Genomic DNA, 19,344 nt, shown 5'->3' with positions numbered 1-19,344 from the left:
TCAGACCCAGGCTCAAACCCCATTCAGCCCTGAAATTTGCTGGCTGACCTTGGGACATTGCAATCTTTCAGCTGACTTTTCTCACACCTGTGAAAGAGACCAAATGTGTCGAGAAAAAAACTCTCCATCTGTCAACCCTCCTGAGTCCACTCGGGCTGAAAGGCAGGACAAAAATAGCCTCAACAAATAAGCAAGGAGCTTGCCATAAATATTTCTAACCTCCAAATGAGTCATCAAGGTATTATCTCCATTTTTATTATGTGCTCTCTGAAGCAGACCTAATGCTGTCATTTTGTAAAGTGTCTCTTCTATACTTGTGAGATTATCACTCTCAAAAATCCACACATTTTTAGAGCTATGGTATATGCATGCGTCCATGCATTGTATAAAATTCTACACTGATGTCATATCCTGTGCTGATGTCATTTTAAAATGAAGGCCATCTGGTAACGCTGGCAGGGAGACTTTCCAGTTGCACGAAACTGAATGGCACACTATATTCGGAATCATTCTCCACAATATATTTATTTAGTGTCTTTCCAGCAAACATACCCATTGCCAATTTTGTTGCTTCACGAACTCCAGGTGCATGGAAAAAAACTGCTTAAAATGACTATATACATTGAATGAAGTGGACTTTAGTATTACATAACTTCATTCTTTATTGAACATGTTCAGTCTTTAAGCTGTTTTTCATAGAAATTACCTTCCTGCTTTCTTTCCATCAGTGGGCAAAGATGATTTTTACCAACAAAAGATGACGAAAGGTGTTGTACTGTTTGAACTGCTTTTTATCATCCACAATAACTGCCAAGACCTTGTCCTGAGATAGACAGACAGTAATAAAAAAGTAATAAATAGTGCCTCTGTATAAAAGCTGAGACTGAACTCACACAGCTGAACCTGGAGACAAGGATTTTGAACAGATGATGACCATGTGATCAATAAAACCTCCACTGAATTCAATAGAACTTACTCCTAAATTGTAAGAATCTATCTCAATCACATCCACATCCAATTTGTCTTCTGTAGGTGTAATTCTGATCATTGTAAGCTGCTCTTAAAGCTTCAAGATGACTGTCCCAATACAGTAAACCATGCCCCTGAGTTTGCAAGACCTAAATAGAACAATTCATGACCATAAGTTTTGGAGGTCTCTCATGCCTGGGCTTGCTATAGGTTGAAGTCACCTTCGTAGCAAATAACAACAATACATATCTCAAAACCCCTTTTCAGCTAAATAGAAGTATTACAATATTCTGAACAACTCTATATATGTGTGTGTGTAGAAGTGAAAGTATGTATGCATGAACGAATGTATACTTATACGTTTCTTCCGCAAAGACTCCTACGTGGCTTGATGGATTTGGCTCAAACTTGGCATATGTACCCTTCATGAACCAACTTAAAATACTGGTAGGGCTTCAACTAAAATAGCAACTGCATTTGGGAACAGAACTCCAAAAATGAATAAACATGTATGTATGTATGCATGTATGTATGCAGCGCTCAGTTGCAAAAACTAGAGGCAGTATGTTCAGTTGTAACTTCTATCAGACTCAAACCCTACTGCCTTAGTTGGCAGGGATGAGAGGGGATGTTATGGAGAGAAATACTTTCATATTGGATTCTTTTGTTTTGTTTTAGTGTATTTATTTGTTTTATTTTGAATTTGTTATAAAAATCTAATTAAAATTTTAAAATAATTAAAAATAAAAACTACTGTTTAAGAGGGCCGCTTCTCTCATATTAACCTACATTTTATTGATATTGATGTCAGTCTTTGTTGTGTATTTTGTTATATGCATTTAACGGCATTGCATTTGTCTTGTTGAAATCATGCTGCACCCCACCTGGAGCTATAGAGAGAGGTAGATAACAAATAAAATTGTTACTGTGAATGGGTGAATGTGTAGGTGCCTTCAAATCATCTGTTGACCCACATTAATTCCAAAAAGATTTTCTTAAGCAAGGGATACTCAGAGGTTGGATTTGCCTACAGCCCTTCTTAATTCTATCAATGGTCACTCAGCCAGAAGAGGGATGGGATTCAGATGCCACTGATCCCAGTTGCAGCAAGGGAGGAAACCACAGGGAGGGAGCTCTTAATTTCCCACCATGTTGAAGGGTTTTCTGTTGGAAACTGCCCGGCCATCGGCCATCGAGGGTCTTCAGTTCTAGTCAAGTGCTTCTGGCTTTGCCTGAAGCGGCCCCCACCTCATGTTACCAGAGCAATTTGGCAAGTGTTGTCGAAGGCTTTCATGGCTGGGATCACAGGGTTGTTGTATGTATTTCGGGCTGTGTGGCCATGTTCCAGAAGTATTCTCTCCTGACGTTTTGCCCACATCTATGGCAGGCATCCTCAGAGGCTGTGTGGCATGGATTTGGCAAGCACCTACCCGAAAGGAGTCAAGTGCCAGAAACATTGGTGGGACCTGCTCCTAAATTAAGAGAGGATTACTTAACAAGTGTTAAATGCCCGATTCATTACAGGCCACATGCCCTTCGGTAATACAGTAGACTCACAGTTAATGAGAACTCAAGCAATATTGAACAAATAACACTGCATTCACAAAGCTGTTTTTATAATACAGTAAAACTGTGTTACATTACATTGATCCTAATTTGTCTTTAATGACTGTATTTCAATATTAACATCAATGTAAAGCTTGGGGTAGAGTATTAAGTAAAGGTTTTCCCCTGACGTTAAGTCTAGTTGTGTCCCACTCTGGGGGTTGATGCTCATCTCCATTTCTAAGCCGAAGAGCCAGTGTTGTCTGTAGACAACTCCATGGTCATGTGGCCAGCATGACTACATGGAGCACCATTACCTTCCCGCCGGAGTGGTACCTATTGATCTACTCACATTATTTGGCACCTACCAACCATGGCGCTGGTTAACTGAGGTCCTATCTACATTGCCATACAATGCAGTTTTACAGCATTGAACTGGATTATGAGTCAACACTGCCATATAATATAGCTCAATGCAGTTAAACTGCATTCAGAAAGTCCACAATATTGCAGTGTAGATGGGGCCTGAGAGTCTACTTCAGGCATGGGCAAACTTGGACCCTCCCTCCAGGTGTTTTGGACTTCAACTCCCACCATTCCTAACAGCCTCAGGCCCTCTCCTTTTTGCCCTCTGCTGTTTAAGCGCCCATGTATTCACGCTCTTCTCAACCCTAAAGGGACTCAGTGCGACTACAGTTGTGCCATATTGCAAATACAGTGTAGAAATATGATACACTGAGGGAGAAAAGGAAAGGCCCCGAGACTGATAGGAATTGAAGTCCAAAATACCTGGCGGGAGGGCTCAAGTTTGCCCATGCCTGGTCTACTCGCATAAATAATGGCCCATAGTCCTTTGGTTGAAGCAGGAGGCTAGGCATTTTGGAAGAGCAAGACCCTGGGGAGTCACTCTCTCTCAGCCTCAAGGCATGGGCATCGCACACAGCCCGAAAAGTTCTTACTATGAGAGGGTCGTCTGGAAGGGTCGACAGTGAGATGATGCCCAAGTGTGTATGTGTGTGGCGGGGGGTCATTGCTCCCTGTTTCTCTGAGGAAGACGTTCAAGGACAACTTTGGAGGAGCCCCGCCTCCCTGGAGCCCTTCGCTCACAAATCCCCGACAAGGGATGGAAAGGGGAGGGGAGGCGAGGGGAGGGGGGAAGGAGCCAACCACCACACGCGGCGCGGCAGTTGCCATGCGCGGAGGAGGAGGAGGAGGAGGAGGAGGAGGAGGAGGGAAGGGGGCGCGGCGGCAGCCTCCATTCGCTACGTGCAAAGTCGAGAGTCCGCACTCGGAGCCGGCCGGGCGAAGGGAGGGAGGGGAGGCTGGAGTCTCCTGGGTGGGCGGGGCCGGGGAGAAGCGGAGCCCGAAACAGAGGCTGAGGCGGCCTCTCCCCCTCTCTTGGCACAAGGCGCGCCTGCAGGTGGTCGGGCGCCGCCGCGGAGAGAAAGGCGGCCCGGCACTTGGCCGAGATGCCTCCTGCCTTGGCCGCGTCCGCCCTGGGAAGCGGGGCAGCCGAGCACCGTTTCCACTGCCATGACCCATTGCTAAGGAACCGGAAGTGTAGATGCCCTTAAATGCGATCTCGTGCCTCACCTATTCTGCAGTACAGACTGCGCACCCTTTGTCTTGTCTCGGGACGGGAAAAGGACGTCTCTCTTGCTGATATTATACGTCATGAGTGATGTGCAGATGTATTATTGAAGGCTTTTACGGCCGGAATCACTGGGTTGCTGTGAGTTTTCCGGGCTGTATGGCCATGTTCCAGAAGCATTCTCTCCTGACGTTTCGCCCACATCTATGGCAGGCATCCTAGAGGTTGTGAGGTATATTGGAAAAACTATGCAAGGAAGGTTTCTATATCTGGAAGGTCCAGGGTGGCAAGTATGAATGTCGCAATTAATCACGTTGTTAGGTAAGGGTTTTCCCCTGACGTTAAGTCCAGTCGCGTCTGACTCTGGGGGTTGGTGCTCATCTCCATTTCTAAGCCGAAGATCCGTTAGCTACCAGTATTTTAAAAAACTCTAAAATCAGGTCAGTAAATAAAGAACAACACTCTGAAAACAAGGGAAATCCAGACATGAAACAATCAGGGTCGGTTAACACCTCCCAACAAAGGATTCCCCCAGGCAGGAATCAGCCAGGCGTTGAAGCTGAAAGGCTTTTCAACGCTAATCAAGGTGACTAAATAGGCAAGGGAGGTTTATATGTCCGTGGAAGGTCCAGGGTAGGAGAAAGAACTTCTCTGTTGGAGGCAAGTGTGAATGATGCAATTAATCACCTTGATTAGCATTGACGCTTCAAAGCCCGGCTGATTCTTGATTCTATGACTTCCCCTCACATATGTTGTCGAAGGCTTTCATGGCCAGGATCACAGGGTTGTATGCCTCACAGCCTCTGAGGATGCCTGCCATAGATGTGGGGCGAAACGTCAGGAGAGAATACTTCTGGAACATGGCCACACAGCCCGAAAGACATACAACAACCCTCCCCTCACATATTTATACATGGCCCTCATTATGTCTCCTCTCAGCCTTCTCTGCAATTATTCCCCTTGATAACTACCAGTATTAGCTTTGAATGTGATTTCCTGCTTCTCGGCAGGGGTTGGACTGGATGGCTCATGAGGTCTCTTCCAACTCTATGATTCTCTTCTGCAGGCTAAACATGCCCGGCTCTTTAAGCCGCTCCTCATAGGGCTTGTTCTCCAGACTCGTGATCATTTTAGTCGCCCTCCTCTGGACATATGCGCCCCTGGCCTTTGGTCCTCCGTGTGTTTGGGACTTCAGCTCCCAAAATTCCCGACTGTGGACCAAGTTTCTGCGCCATGTTTACTGAGGCCTCTGGGAGTTGGGGTCCGAAACACCTAAAGGCCCATAGGTCGAGAAGCGCTGCGGGAGGGTGTTGAGGCGCTGGGATAGCAGAGCAGCAAAGCGCGGGTCGTGTCCCAGAGGCCACACGGGCCAGAAAGGAGAGGGATGTTGAGGACCTTCCCCTCCCTAGGAAACACCGGGGAATTGCGCCTCGAAGGCCCCCTTCCCTCCCCCCTCCGGAACAGCTGCGGGAGTGACAGGAGCGCGCGCCCACGAGTCCTTCCCGCAGAGACACCCCCCTTTTCCGAGGCTGCTTTAAAGGTCGAACCAAACGCCACAGAAACCGGCGGAAGTTGGGAGAGAGGCTCGCGGCTCCCCAGAGAAAAAACCGCGGCGCGCCACAGGGGCCCGCGGGCAGGCCTTTGGTGCCGTCAGAGCTGTGGCAAAGTTCCCCCCGTCCACACGCCCCCGGCCTCAGAAAACCCCGGGATGGGGTCGGGAAGAGCTTCAAGGCGCACAACCACCAAGCCCGCCAATTTGGGTGGGCGGGCTTTTCCTTAAGTTCGACGCAAGCTTCCCGGGTGGCAAGAGAGAAGGCGGCGCTCGCAGGCAGGAGGCACCTGCCCTCTCGGAGTTTGTGCCCCCGCGGCCATGTTATGGGACGTGGGCACTGACAATGGAGGCTGCGGGTGGGCATTCAAATGAGGCGCCCTCCTGGGAAAGGGAAATGCCAAGAGCCCTGCGGTGGCAGGAGGAAAGAGGTGGTCTGCTTGGCCTGTGAGCAGGGCTCAGGGGAACCATGATGAAGCTTCCCTGCCTAGGCTTTTCCTCATTAAAATGCGGCATCTCCCCACCTTCTGTACACACACAACTGATTTCCCAAAGGAACAAAACAAATACGTAGGTACCAGACAAAGGGGAAAAGCAAGATTGGACACCTCTCCCCTCCCCTCTCTCACCGTCATTCTGCTTCTACTAATCTTTCCACAAAACATCTCTAGGAATTTCTCTTTAAGAGATCCAAGAGGATGATTACTGTGGTTTGAGTGGCAGGCCATAACTCTGGAGAATAAGGTTTGATTCCCTGCTTGGCCAAGTCACGCATTCTCAGGAAAACCTATCCTTTGAAAACCTACAACAACTTCAGATTTAGCCCTACCAAAAGAAATACTAAATGCAAAACAATTCTGTCTGAAGCAATGCCTACAAACTATTTGATATGACAGATCAGCCAGATTTTTTCCCCCCAACTTGTGTGCCAATGACTGATTGTAAATATGGTATTATTACAATTTTTTCTTTTTCGTGTCAGGAGTGACTTGAGAAACTGCAAGTCGCTTCTAGTATGAGTGAATTGGCTGTCTGCAAGAACGTTGCCCAGGGGACACCCGGGTGTTTGATGTTTATCACCCGGGACTATGATTTTACAAAAACCATCCAGACCCTCCTAGAAAATCACAGCTTTTCTGTGGAGTTTCGGGGCAGGAAAAGTAGATGGAGGAGGCAAAATAATGATTTACTCCAAGACAGCAATCTTGCATTGACCTTGTTTAACATCTTCACAAAAGATCAGCCACAATCACCACTCATAAAGAGCCTTATATACCTTGGCCTAACAACGCAAGCAAAAGACTTTGAAACAGTTGAAAACCAACTTACTAATGCCCTGGAAGATCTGTCCAACTACTATAAAGATAACCACCTGAAGCCTAATCCCCCCAAGACACAAATGTGTGCTTTCCATCTACGTAATCGTGAAGCCAACAGAAAACTGAACGTTACCGGGGAAGGCCAAGAGCTTGAACACTGTTCCAACCCTAAATATCTCAGCGTCATCTTAGACCAAATGCTAACATTTAGGAAACACTGTGTGAACAAGCACAAAGAAGCTGCATGCAATAACATTCTGCAGAAACTTATTAAAAGCGCATGGGGTGCAGATTCAAAATTAATAAGAACATTAGCCCTGGCCTTGTCTTATTCAACTGCTGAGTATGCCTGCCCCATCTGGCATAAATCTGCCCACGCAAAGCAGGTGAATATAGCACTGAATGAGACATGCAGAATAAATACAGGATGCCTTAAACCTACACCTGTTGATAGGCTCTATTACAAACTCAGAAGTGGAGTTGGAAGATCAAAAGACAACCTGGCAAAACGGCACTATCTAGAAGAATCTTCCACCTTGTGCAACTGTGGAGCAGAACAAACAACTCAGCATCTGTATGCTTACCCACAATGCCCAGACTCATGCACAGAGGAAGAACTATTTAAAGTTACAGACAGTGCAGTCACTGTTGCCCGTTTTTGGTCTAAATCTATTTAGCAGCTTGTGATCCCTTTATTTTATTAGTTTTAAACTTAATTATTATGCAATGCTTTTGGCACAAAATAAATAAATCACAGCTTTTTAGAAGCTTGGTAGATTGTGTGGTACTAATATATATAGCTTACTGCAGTGTTAGCTTCGGGCCACTTACCAGATCACTGCCATTTTAAAACCTACTGAAATCCTGCCTTGTATCAGGATACAATGCATGCAAAATCTTGGGCATTTCATGCACTAATTGTGTTGGCTCTACTGGTGTTTTCCTCAGCAACAGATATACTCTGTGAAGAGGCAGACACTTGTTCCTGAAAACTTGGACCAGGCGCTGAAGACATCTGTTTGGCCTCTGCTCTCCAGAGCTTGTTCAGTGTCTTTAACAATCTGTGTCTTCCTTTTGCACTTCTACGTGCTTTCTGCAAGAACCACCAATATAATACCAGGGGAGAAACAACTGTCCCGACATAGTAGCCCTTGTAGGTAGATGAAAACTGCTCCACATAGGAAGTAGAATTAAACATCTTAGTTGTTATGCATATGTGGCTGTCATCCATACTATCTGTTTCATAGAATTGGAAGATACCACATAGGCCATCTAGTTCAACCCCCTGCCATGCAGGAAAAGTGCAATCTGTGTATGAACACAAAATATCCAAGCTGTATTCATCCATGGCTTCCCAGAAACTTATTGTTACATGAACATTTGCACAGGGGTCATGTTCACTTTCCATTACAGAGTCATAATGAAACCTTTCAGATGTTGGATTCAGCTCCAATAATTCTTGCCATTAGCTATGCTGGCAATGGAGGCTGAGAGCTGTAGTCCAACAACCTTGGAGGGCTGCATGATTCCCACTTGTAGTAGAGAAAAGAAGTAAACGCAGCTCTTTGTTTGATCACCTGTTGACCTATGGTGACCTCCATTAATTTCACTGGGTTTTCTTATGACAAGGAATGTTTTTCATTTTCTTCCACTGAAACATAGCTTATAGATATTTTTCTTATTTGGCAGCTGCCATTCAAATCCCAACCAGACCCAACCTTGCTCAACTTTCAATATCAGATGGGATTTGGTACCTTCAGAGTCCTTAAGCTTTCTTGAATAATTTTAGAACAGAGCCTCCTTATAGAACTGAAGGAACATCAAGTGCCATATAATCTAGCCCTCTTCCAAATCAGAATTTTCTAAATGAATATTGTCAACCTGATTGATTATGACATTTTAACAAGCAAGGATTATTTTGAAAATATGTATAGAAAAATCACACATCCACTGGTACATAACTCACAAAAAGGACAATTAAGGAATGGAGCAATGAAAGTAATAAATGGTTAACTAGGTGAATAGTGCAGGAGGAGTAATGGCTATCATATACAGCTGGTACCACCGATCTAGCTGAAAGAAAATTGTTAATTCATTTGAACACCAATAAGATTTAAGTATGGAAAGGAAAGAACCAGATTCACAACAAGCCTCTTTTACAGGATGAAAACTGTTGCCTGGATTAAAAAAATAAAAATAAATGGTGTCTTGGTTTGGCAGAGGCTAATGTGTGTTTTCCCAGGAGTTTGCGCCTGTAAAATGTCTAGAAACTAAAATCTCTCCCTTTGTACTAAACATTTCTCCAGCTGTGAAAAATGACTGCAAAAGAGATGACGAAAATATCTTAAGAAGCACACAGCTTTTGTCTGGCTTGTAAAACCTACTAGAATCTCCACTGTCACATGAGAGCAAGGAGAGGTTTTGGGTGTCAGTAAAGAGTAAAACATTGCATTATTGTATTTATAGCTTCCATTTGGATTTTCTAAACCTGGAGACCAAAAGTCTTGGGACTCCTCTGAGAATCTGGTCATTTTCTGATTGAAACTATATCAGACCCTTTGGTTATCTGGAGCTCACAGCTGTTTAAGGTACTGGGCTGGGCTGTCCTGTCCTGATATGACACTAAACTTTTGGAACAACATCCAGTTCTAATTTACACTGATTTGATTTTTCTTGAAATCACCAGACAATATTATCATCAAGACTAAAATTGAAATCTTTGGCCCACTGCATTAATGGGTTTTACTTTCGTGGATTTGATTATTCATGAGTTTGTAGTAACTGCTTATCTAACTCAGCCTCCTTGCACCAATCATTCTGCTGTGGTGCAGCGGATTAAACCACTGAGCTGTTGAACTTGCTGAAGGTTGGCAGTTCAAATCTGGGGAGCAGAGTGAGCTCCCCCTGTTAGCCCCAGTTTCTGCCAACCTGGCAGTTCAAAAACATGCAAATGTGAGTTGATCAATAGGTACCGCTCTGGAGGAAATGTAACAGCGCTCCATGCAGTCATGCCGGCCACATAACGGCCTTGGAGGTGTCTACATACAACGCCAGCTCTTTGTCTTAGAAATGGAGATGAGTACCAACCCCCAGAGTCAGATACGACTAGACTTAATGTCAGGGGAAAACCTTTTCCTTTACCTTCCTAGCTTTCAACTACTGTCTTGCCAGCAATGCCAGTTTCTCCTTTCCCACCTTCCCTCATCACAATTTTAAATGTCTTCCTCCATCACTCCCTTCCCCAGTTTCCCATCGTAGTTCCATTTAGATTTTAAACCCTTTTCTCCATTGTTCCCCTCCTCAACTTCCCATAAAAAGTTTCATCCAGATTGTAATCTGTAACATATGAGGATGGCAGAGTTATTTGTGATTTTTAAATCTTGTGTGGGGTTCTTTGTCTCTAACACCCACGAATGTGGAGGGTCAACTGTAATATAAGGCATGTATGTCTTCCATGATATCGTAGAGCCTCACTTATCCAATATTCACTTATCCAACATTCTGGATTATCCAACACATTTTTGTAGTCAATGTTTTCAATAAATCGTGATATTTTGGTGCTAAATTCGTAAATACAGTAATTACTACATAGCATTACTGCATATTGAACTACTTTTTCTGTCAAATTAGTTGTATAACATGATGTTTTGGTGCTTAATTTGTAAAATCATAACCTAATTGGATGTTTAATAGGCTTCTCCTTAATCTCTCATTATCCGACATATTCACTTATCCGACGTTCTGCCGGCCCGTTTATGTTGGATAAGTGAGACTCTACTGTACATCCATACAATAAATATTTGTAACAGTTCTGTAAAAGATAAAGAAAAGTCTGAAAAACAGCTTGCAATTAATTGTTGCAAAATGTTGCAGAAAGTGTAAGTCAAGCAATCTCTTACAACTTTTAGACAGTATCAAGTCTATTCACTTTTGATTTGGTCTGTGCTGAACCAAATCCCTGCTGTATTGATTGTGATTTTAGCATGCCATTTTCAGTGACTGTGTTTATGTGATCTTAGATCTTTAATGTATCATCTGTCAAACTGTAAGTTATTACTCTAAAGAGTGTCTGTAAAACCCTGTGCCTCAGAGGCCCACAGGTATGAAATGTTTGGTTGGCAGGCATAAAGAACAGGTGCTTTTCTGCGGTGGTCCCAGACTTTGGAAGTTCCTCTAAGGCTTCTTCTGGAAACATGCAATCAGTTCTGCCTGTTTTAAAACGAGTGCTTAAAACTTGTTTATTCCAGATTGTTTTCTCATTAGTAGTTGTAAAATGAATGAGCTTCTTAAAAGATTGGCCATTCCTGATTGCGTAAGAAAGCAGTTGATGTTTTTAAGCTGACCTCTGTTTTATAACTGAACTTTTATGCTGCTGTCTGCTTTTGTGAAATTTGGCAGTATTATATTTTATGTTTTTATTTATCGTTGTCACTTACTTTGTGCAGACTAGTTCTGTAAATGCTGTTATAAACCATCCAATAAAGATACAGATAGCAAAATATCTTCCAGATCCTTTTTAAGGACCAAAATATGATGTAAATAGTTTTATAAACCAAATGGCGAATTAAGAAAGACTGTTGGATCACTGTAACAGTCAGGTTTGGCTCCTAATGCCACAATCAGAATTTTCAGTTTTAAGAGTATAAGATGGTGTCTATTTTTTTAATGCTTGCCATTGATACCATAATGTAAACAGGTTTTCTGTCAATGCCATACAAATCCACTTGCTTAATCACAGAATCACCAGATTTGGTAACTAATCTAAAAGATAAAAATGAAACTGGAGTAACTATTGAACTAATACGTCAACTATTTCAAGTATTTCCCAAACAAATACTGATTTCTATTTTGTTTCCTCTAGAATGCATATTTTTGAACTGACTTTGACCAATTTTGAGATTTACACAGGTTAACATCATGAGCATTTTTCTAAGTTCATTACCAAACAATAAACTTTCCACTGGGTTGTGGATTCTTTTGTTTTTGTTTAATCAAATGGTTAGAACTCAGAGTGAAACTATTTTAAAGAATTGTAGAGGATGTTAATGAAACATCTTTCACTCAAATTTTAAGAAAATCATCAATGACAACTAAGACAATGCTGGCTAAATCTCCTAATTCATTCTTATTCTCTGAGTAAATATATATTAAGTATATATAGTAAGTAAGTAAAACTTTATTTATATACCGCTCTCTCTCTCCCAGAAGGGACTCAGGATGGTTTACAAACGTAACAACAGCAACATACATTACAAGCAACACAATACACACATTATTAAACAAAATTAAAGACCTATACAACTCGTAAAACAGTAAAGACCATAAGAAATATCACTACTATTATTTAAAATTTCTGTTATAGTATACAACTTCACATGATTTGTTATAGATTTGGCAGACTGATAGACTATCTAATGAAAATGAAGACTATGCTATGCTTGCAATCCTGCTCCACCAACTAATTTGAGTCCCTTTGGAATAAACACTTCGGATTTGTGTACATTTTGCTCTGGAAGGCAAATTTCTGACTCAATTTAGACAAAGCTTGGTGCTTCCACTTATACTGAATATAAGTTTGAAACCAACCAAGTAGAAACAAAATAATACAATGCATTGATTTATTTAAAATCCAGTAAAAACTTAGTAAATAATCGTTTTCCTAACCACCATCAGAATAAATCAGTAGGAAGCCAATGGAAAACAACTTGAGTAAGTGTTTTTAATTGCCCAGAAAAGTCAAAAGGTTCTTGTTTGTACCAAAAATATACAAAATATAATCTGGCAAAGCTATATTTCAGAGTAATAAATAATACTATTTTAGAATTACATGGAATAACGGTTGTCGACTATTGCTGAAGTCACATTGCCTTTTACAATTATCAGATTAATATTGAACTTACCTCTTCAAATTGTCTCCTGGCTTCCCCAGCTCTTCTTCGAGTCAAGTCACTGCATAGATGCCATAAAGAGGTTCGGAATGTGAAATATTCTTTGCCTGAGGCTAAAGGATCAATGAGAGCCTGTTGGCCCAGAACGGTCAAATTATGGTTGCCTGAATTCATAACAGCCAATCAACAGCATCGTTTCTATGTAAAAGAGGTCTACCAAAGGGAAGGAATATGTTGAACAGAACACTTAAATGTAACAGTGATGGCTGACTCAATGTAACAAGTGGTATCAGCCTCCAAATTCCTTTCTGATGTTAGTCTTCCATTTGCCATCTTCTCACTAAGATTTCCTTGCATTTCCACTATGATTCTATATACACAGAGAAAGTTATGACCTAACTCACTAGTACATCACCTGACTGTATAAAAATATTTGTTATAGTAGCTGATTTATAAGTTCACACTTTATCCACCTCTACTGGAAACCAACTTCTCAGTGCTTAGCCAAAGAAAATCCAATAACTTCGTGAAATTGCTATTGTATTCCAAGATCCAGAATGGTCTAATGTTTTGATTTCTTTTAAAGCTATATTGAAACTATTTCTGCAGCCATGCAATGTTCTTCTGAACCCTAATGTCTTGATGAGCAATGAATTGTTGGTGTAAAGAAATATTACCAATAGTCATTTGTTCTCTGCTCATAATTGATGAATACAAGAGCAGGAAGATGACATCATGATATATGCACAAGAGGGACACAATAGCTTTAAAGATATGGAGGAGCCCTCCCACTAGGAGTCACTCATCCTTTATGGGTCTTTGTATCTCCCATTCCTTCCCTTTTCCCCCTTTTCTACCCTAGAACAAGAGCCTAATGCAAGCAGAGCAAAGGAAGCGGAGTCCAGCTGCAAATCCAATCAGCATTGCCCTGGCAGGCAGACCTGCACAGCTGGGAGCTGGAAACGCACTTTTCCAGGCACAAATTGATACCAAATGGAGGAGATGGAAGAAGGCCAGTTATGGCTCATGACTCATGCAGACAGACCCCGACAAGGAAGAGCTTAAGTGCTAGAAGCCGCACCAGATGACAGAGCACTGCTGGGAAGTTTCATATAATGTGTGTGTGCGGGCTGATCTACAGAAGGTAGCTTCCCAAATCTCACATTCTAAACAAGGTTGAATAGCTCTGAGAATTAGTAGGAATCCTGATGATCAGCAGGCCCATGATCCCAGAAAAGTAGTCCACCTGCAGGAGACTCAAGTAGACTTGCTTCTTGCTAAAAGCATGAGAGATATTTGCCTCAACTGTGCACTAAGGACCAATATGTACTGCCTCTTCAAAATACGGGTTATTATTCCTGTTTCTGTTCTCTTCATGGAAAAATAGCACGCTGTAACCCAATGAGCTGATGTCTGTCTAAAGCACAGTATGGTTTAATAGTGGATAATCATCTCAGTATGCCCGTGCTGCTCCTACCAGAAGAATATCAGTCAAGGGGGAAAAAAATATATCTAGGTAGCTGTATATCCTATACATTTTGTCCTTCTATAGACTTGCCTTATTTTTTCCCATTCTTATGTGAATGATACTGCTGCATTCACCACAGACTTATTTATACAATCTTTAATATGAAAAACCTTAATAAGTGTCACCTCTGAAAGCCTCAGCAGACTGAAGGCCCTTGCACACTAGCCCTTGGTTTTACACCTACATAACTTAATTTTTCACATATCTTTACATGCATGTCCTCTCCATGTGAAAAATACCTTTATTTATATCCTACCTTTCTCCCCACGGAGACTCAAGGTGGCTAACATCTATCCACACTACTTCATGGAAAGCGTGGGCATGCTTTTGGCTGATGAGATAGTCAAGTTGATTAGGATTGTTGTTGTGTATCTTCAAGTCGTTTCTGCTTAGGCCAGTGTTTCTCAACCTGTGGGTCCCCAGATGTTTGACCTTCAAATCCCAGAAATTCTAACAGCTGGTAAACTGGCCAAAACACCTGGGGGCCCACGGGTTGAGAACCACTGGCTTAGGGTGACCTTCAATCTAAGGTTTAGGGCAGGGCCTAGATAAATGACCTTGGAGGCCTACATAATTTGGGGACTCCTGTACTATACAAATGTTTCAATTCTAATTTAATTGCCATGACAACATCCAATTGAATTCTGGGATCTGTAGTTTAGGAATGGATAATTCTCTGGCAAAGAGTTCAAGTGCTGCACCAAACTACAATCCCAAGATTCTACTGGATGCAGTCATGACAGTTCAAGTGGAATCATAGTACTGGAATCGTGTCACGTCAAAGAGTCCAAATACTGTTTATTTGGCATAAACGTTCATGGACTGCAGGTCAGATCATCGGATACAATCGATGAAGGAGGCTGTTATCCACAAAACTTCATCATCTTTAAGGTGCCACAGAATTTTGAGCATAGGCAATAAGCTTGATACAATTTAGTTTAACCAATCCTTTCTTCCACTGCTTGAAATCACAGAAAGGAGGCAATGAAGGAAAGGAATATCACAATCTCTTGTTTTGATTTTAAAAGTTAAAATGCATTTGGCACATCCAGTTAACAAAGAAGAAAAATATTAATAACAAACTCTAATACACCCAAATCCCAATTCATGATGCAATGTTTTGAAGAATTAGCTCCCTCTATAAGAGGAGTTTTAGTTTCATGGACTTTCAACACAATCCTTTGATGCTTTTGGAGGGAAGGGGGATTATTCTAGAATGGCTTTAGATTAAAGAATGGATCCTTAGTTGATCCTAAAAACACCACCCCACCAACTTCAAAAAGAGCCGCATTCCATATTCTAAATGCCCAACAACCCACTTGTTAAGAGATCAAACCCTCACGGAAAATGCTGTGGCCAAAGAAGAAGGAATCAAGCCAATGTGATGCAATGAAATAAAGAAATAATGAGATGATTTTTGATACTCAAATTAGTTTTGGCTCATTGTGAAGAGAAAACGGCTCCTTCATGTCTATGACACCACAAAGAGTGTTTATTCTTACAAGTAGCTGTGAGACACCACTGTCCACACAGTCTCCAATTCAGTCTCTGACCAAGGAACCAGAGAGGATTTGAGGAACATCCAGCAAAATATTTTCAGTTGTACGTGTGCTATATATTAGCTATGAAGCCTAGCTGAAATGTTCTTATGTAAAAAGTTAAGTTTGCATTTACACAGTATAATTAATGCAGTTTGACACCACTTTTGACCTTGTCAATGGTCGCCAGATGTGCTCCACTTCATTGAGGAACATGGGGAACCTGATGCTTCACACCTCGCATCACCTGGCTCCAGCTCAGGGTGATCAGATGGGGGAAGCATGGAGTGCATGTGGAGCGTGCTGCTTCCCCCATGTTGCCCTGATGGCTGCATGTGCCGGCTACGCCCTCCTTCACCCATGAAGCCGTGCCAGCATTATCTGATAGGAGCTAGTGGGCTCCGTGGGCAACCTGGACTAAACCAGGACATTCCGCCAATTTTAGCCCGACGTGAAGAGGTTCATATACCGTATGAAGTGGTATGGCAATTAAAGTGGTGCATTCATTCATTCATTCATTCAGGGAGCCCCCAGTGGCAAAGTGGGTTAAAACCCTGAGCTGCTGAACTTGCTGAACGAAAGGTCACTGGTTCGAATCCAGGGAGCGGGGTGAGCTCCCACTGTTAGCCCCAGCTTCTGCCAACCTAGCAGTTCAAAAGCATGCAAATGTGAGTAGATCAATAGGTACCGCCTCAGCAAACAGATAATGGTGCTCCATCCAGTCATGCCAGCCACATGATCTTGGAGGTGTCTACGGACAACACCGGTTCTTCGGCTTAGAAATGAAGATGAACACCAACCCCCAGAGTCGGACATGACCAGATTAATGTCAGGGGGAAATCTTTACCTTTACCTATTCATTCTACAATGCAAATGCAAACCTAGCTTCTTAGACAAGAATATTTCAGCTGGAATTCATAGCTAATATATAGCTAGCTAGTAGCTACATCCCTAGATAAGTCTTTGGACCCTAGATCACTATGCTGATATAGTGCTTTTATTCTACCTTAATTACCGTGGCAAGATTATGGAATCATGGGATTTGGAGTTGGGGATGGAAAAGCTCTCTCAGCCTGATGCAACTACAAATACCAGAGTTGTACAGAGTTTTGCCATGGCAGTTAAAGTGTAATAGTAATGCTACAACAGTGCAGTATGATAAAACCCAATGGGTTAAAAAATGGACCACTGGAAATTGTTTTCTCAAAATGTTATTCTCTTATAGTTTTTAATAATAATTCAGAGCAAATCACAACAAAATGTCAATCAATGAAAAATATTCCAAAATGGAACCACAGAGCTCTGGTGCTAGCAAAATACAAAACCAAGCATACCAACTCATCTCCTCGCATTTCTCGCCATTGGCTATCCTGGCTAGGTTGATAGGAATGCAGTCTAACAGTGTCTGAAGGAATTGTTATTGTCATCTGTTCTTCCATTAATATAGAATTAGACTTCATGGCACTTTGGCAGTTTGATTTTGGACCTGATAAACCGTTCAAGAAATCTCTGTGTTGCAAAATATTTGGGGGCATGTACAAACCAGACAATTTTTGTTGTGTAATCTGAAACCACTCCATCTTTTCCTTCTTTTCCACTCCATCACCCTACCTCATTCACTGAATTTTCCAAGGGCTTCAAATAACATCATCCACCACTTGCAACCTTCCCACAGTTTCCACAGTTCCTTTCTCCCTCCTCCTTTTTCCCCCCTTCAGATGGAAAATCTGTTAAAGAGGAAAAAATAGAATGCACGTATCACAACTTCTAACTGCTAGCAAAATAAGATACTCATCTGGAAACATTCCACATCATATCACAACCAGCCTTAAACCTATACCATACAGTAGAAGATCAGGTTTTATGGCTATTATGGGTCTTCTTCAGAAAACAGTGGTGGCTGATGGCTCTTATGTTAGTGAGGTAGTGCTGCTGCTCCAGATTTTAGTGAGTATGATCTTTTTAATCCATGTAGACACAGACTAGTCTACACAAATTAAAAAATCATACTCACCAGATTGGCACTACTATCCTGACACATGACATTCTTGACTATTCACTTGTAATGCAGATCGTTGGCCTTTAATCCTATATTAAAAAAATATATATTTTTAATGTGTAACTAACTCTCCACTTGGCATTGCTTCACTTTGGAATTTGGGATAGGTGTGTGTAATAGGTGGAACTGACTGGTGGGAGGTAATCTTTCCTGCCAAGAAGTAGTTTTAATCCAAGTTAAATATTAAGAATTATATGTGCATGTTATCAAACATGGCTGCCCCCAACCCTACTGAAAGAGAAACATAGTTTGATCCTGAAAGGAATTTATAGTTTTGCATGGACTTGGGGCTAGGATGAACTGCAACAGCTCTTGTCCATGACATGAGGCATTCCCTCACACTTCCCGGAACAGCAGCAAACCCCAACCTCATGAAGCCCATTTCCCTTCCACGTATACATTTTGACTCAGCTCTTTAATCTAAATGAGTCAGAAGTAGAAACATATCTTCAGGGAACTACATTTCCCCCAGGTATGGCAGGGCCAAGTCCAGGTTGCGTGAAGCTCAGCCCACCCAACGGTCCCTACCGGTGACTCCCAAGCCTCCCAGATGATCATCCAAGTCCCAATGCTGCTGTGACCAAAGGAAGCCTTTTGTTTCCCCATTGCTTACAGATCCACACCAGTGATTATCCAAAGGAAGCCTGGTCCTGGTAGAATTCCCTCTAGGGCAGTGGTTCTCAACCTGTAGGTTTCCAGATGTTTTGGCCTTCAGCTCCCTGTAATCCTAACAGCTGGTAAACTGGCTGGGATTTCTGGGATCCCAGCCAGCAGGTCAAAACACCTGCAGACTCATAGGTTGAAAACCACTGCTCTAGGGGCATACAACCTCCATTATAACAAGACTGAAACATAATTCCTATGATGCTACAATGTACAGTATCTCTATTTTTGTGACTTCGCCAACACTTTCCCTCCAACCTTATACTATGTATCTTTTTTTCCTCCTTCGAACTTCCGCAGCAGCGCAGAGTTGATAATAAGAACAAAAAAGGAAATAACTTCTCCTATAATTTATGCAGCCAAAACAGACCCCCACTTTCCCCTTATTTCTACCTATGAACTTCTGATGGAACTATCCCTATTTCTTGGCTTTATTTCTTGATTTTATTATTTAATTTTATCGCTTTATTTTTGATATTCAAGCGAAGGCACACCAAGATGAACTCCTTTAACCTCTTGAGCAATCTCAAACGTTTCCAGGAATTTTACTCCGCCCTGGGCAGAAGGCATGGCCAGGACAATAATCTGTTGGACAAAAGTCTTTCCTGACACCCAGCAAGAGGCCATCCTTCATTGGCCACCAGAAACTTCCCCTTTGGAGAATACAGGCAGCCGCTAGAAAAAAGACCCAGGAA

At 42.2% G+C, this 19,344-nt stretch overlaps 1 long non-coding RNA gene across 1 annotated transcript in view; it reads right to left on the bottom strand.

Moving 5' to 3' along the window:
• LOC134297114 (uncharacterized) overlaps window positions 1-14,513 on the bottom strand; it is a 143,154-nt gene extending 128,641 nt beyond the window's left edge. Inside the window, exon 1 of the long non-coding RNA XR_010003867.1 lies at window positions 12,874-14,513. This is a non-coding gene — a long non-coding RNA (uncharacterized LOC134297114). The remainder of the gene's footprint in view (window positions 1-12,873) is intronic.
• Between the last annotated feature and the right edge of the window lie 4,831 nt (window positions 14,514-19,344).

The sequence above is a fragment of the Anolis carolinensis genome, chromosome 1 (assembly GCF_035594765.1).
Source record: "Anolis carolinensis isolate JA03-04 chromosome 1, rAnoCar3.1.pri, whole genome shotgun sequence".
Lineage (NCBI taxonomy): Eukaryota > Metazoa > Chordata > Lepidosauria > Squamata > Dactyloidae > Anolis > Anolis carolinensis.
This window is presented reverse-complemented; position numbering and strand designations above follow the sequence as displayed.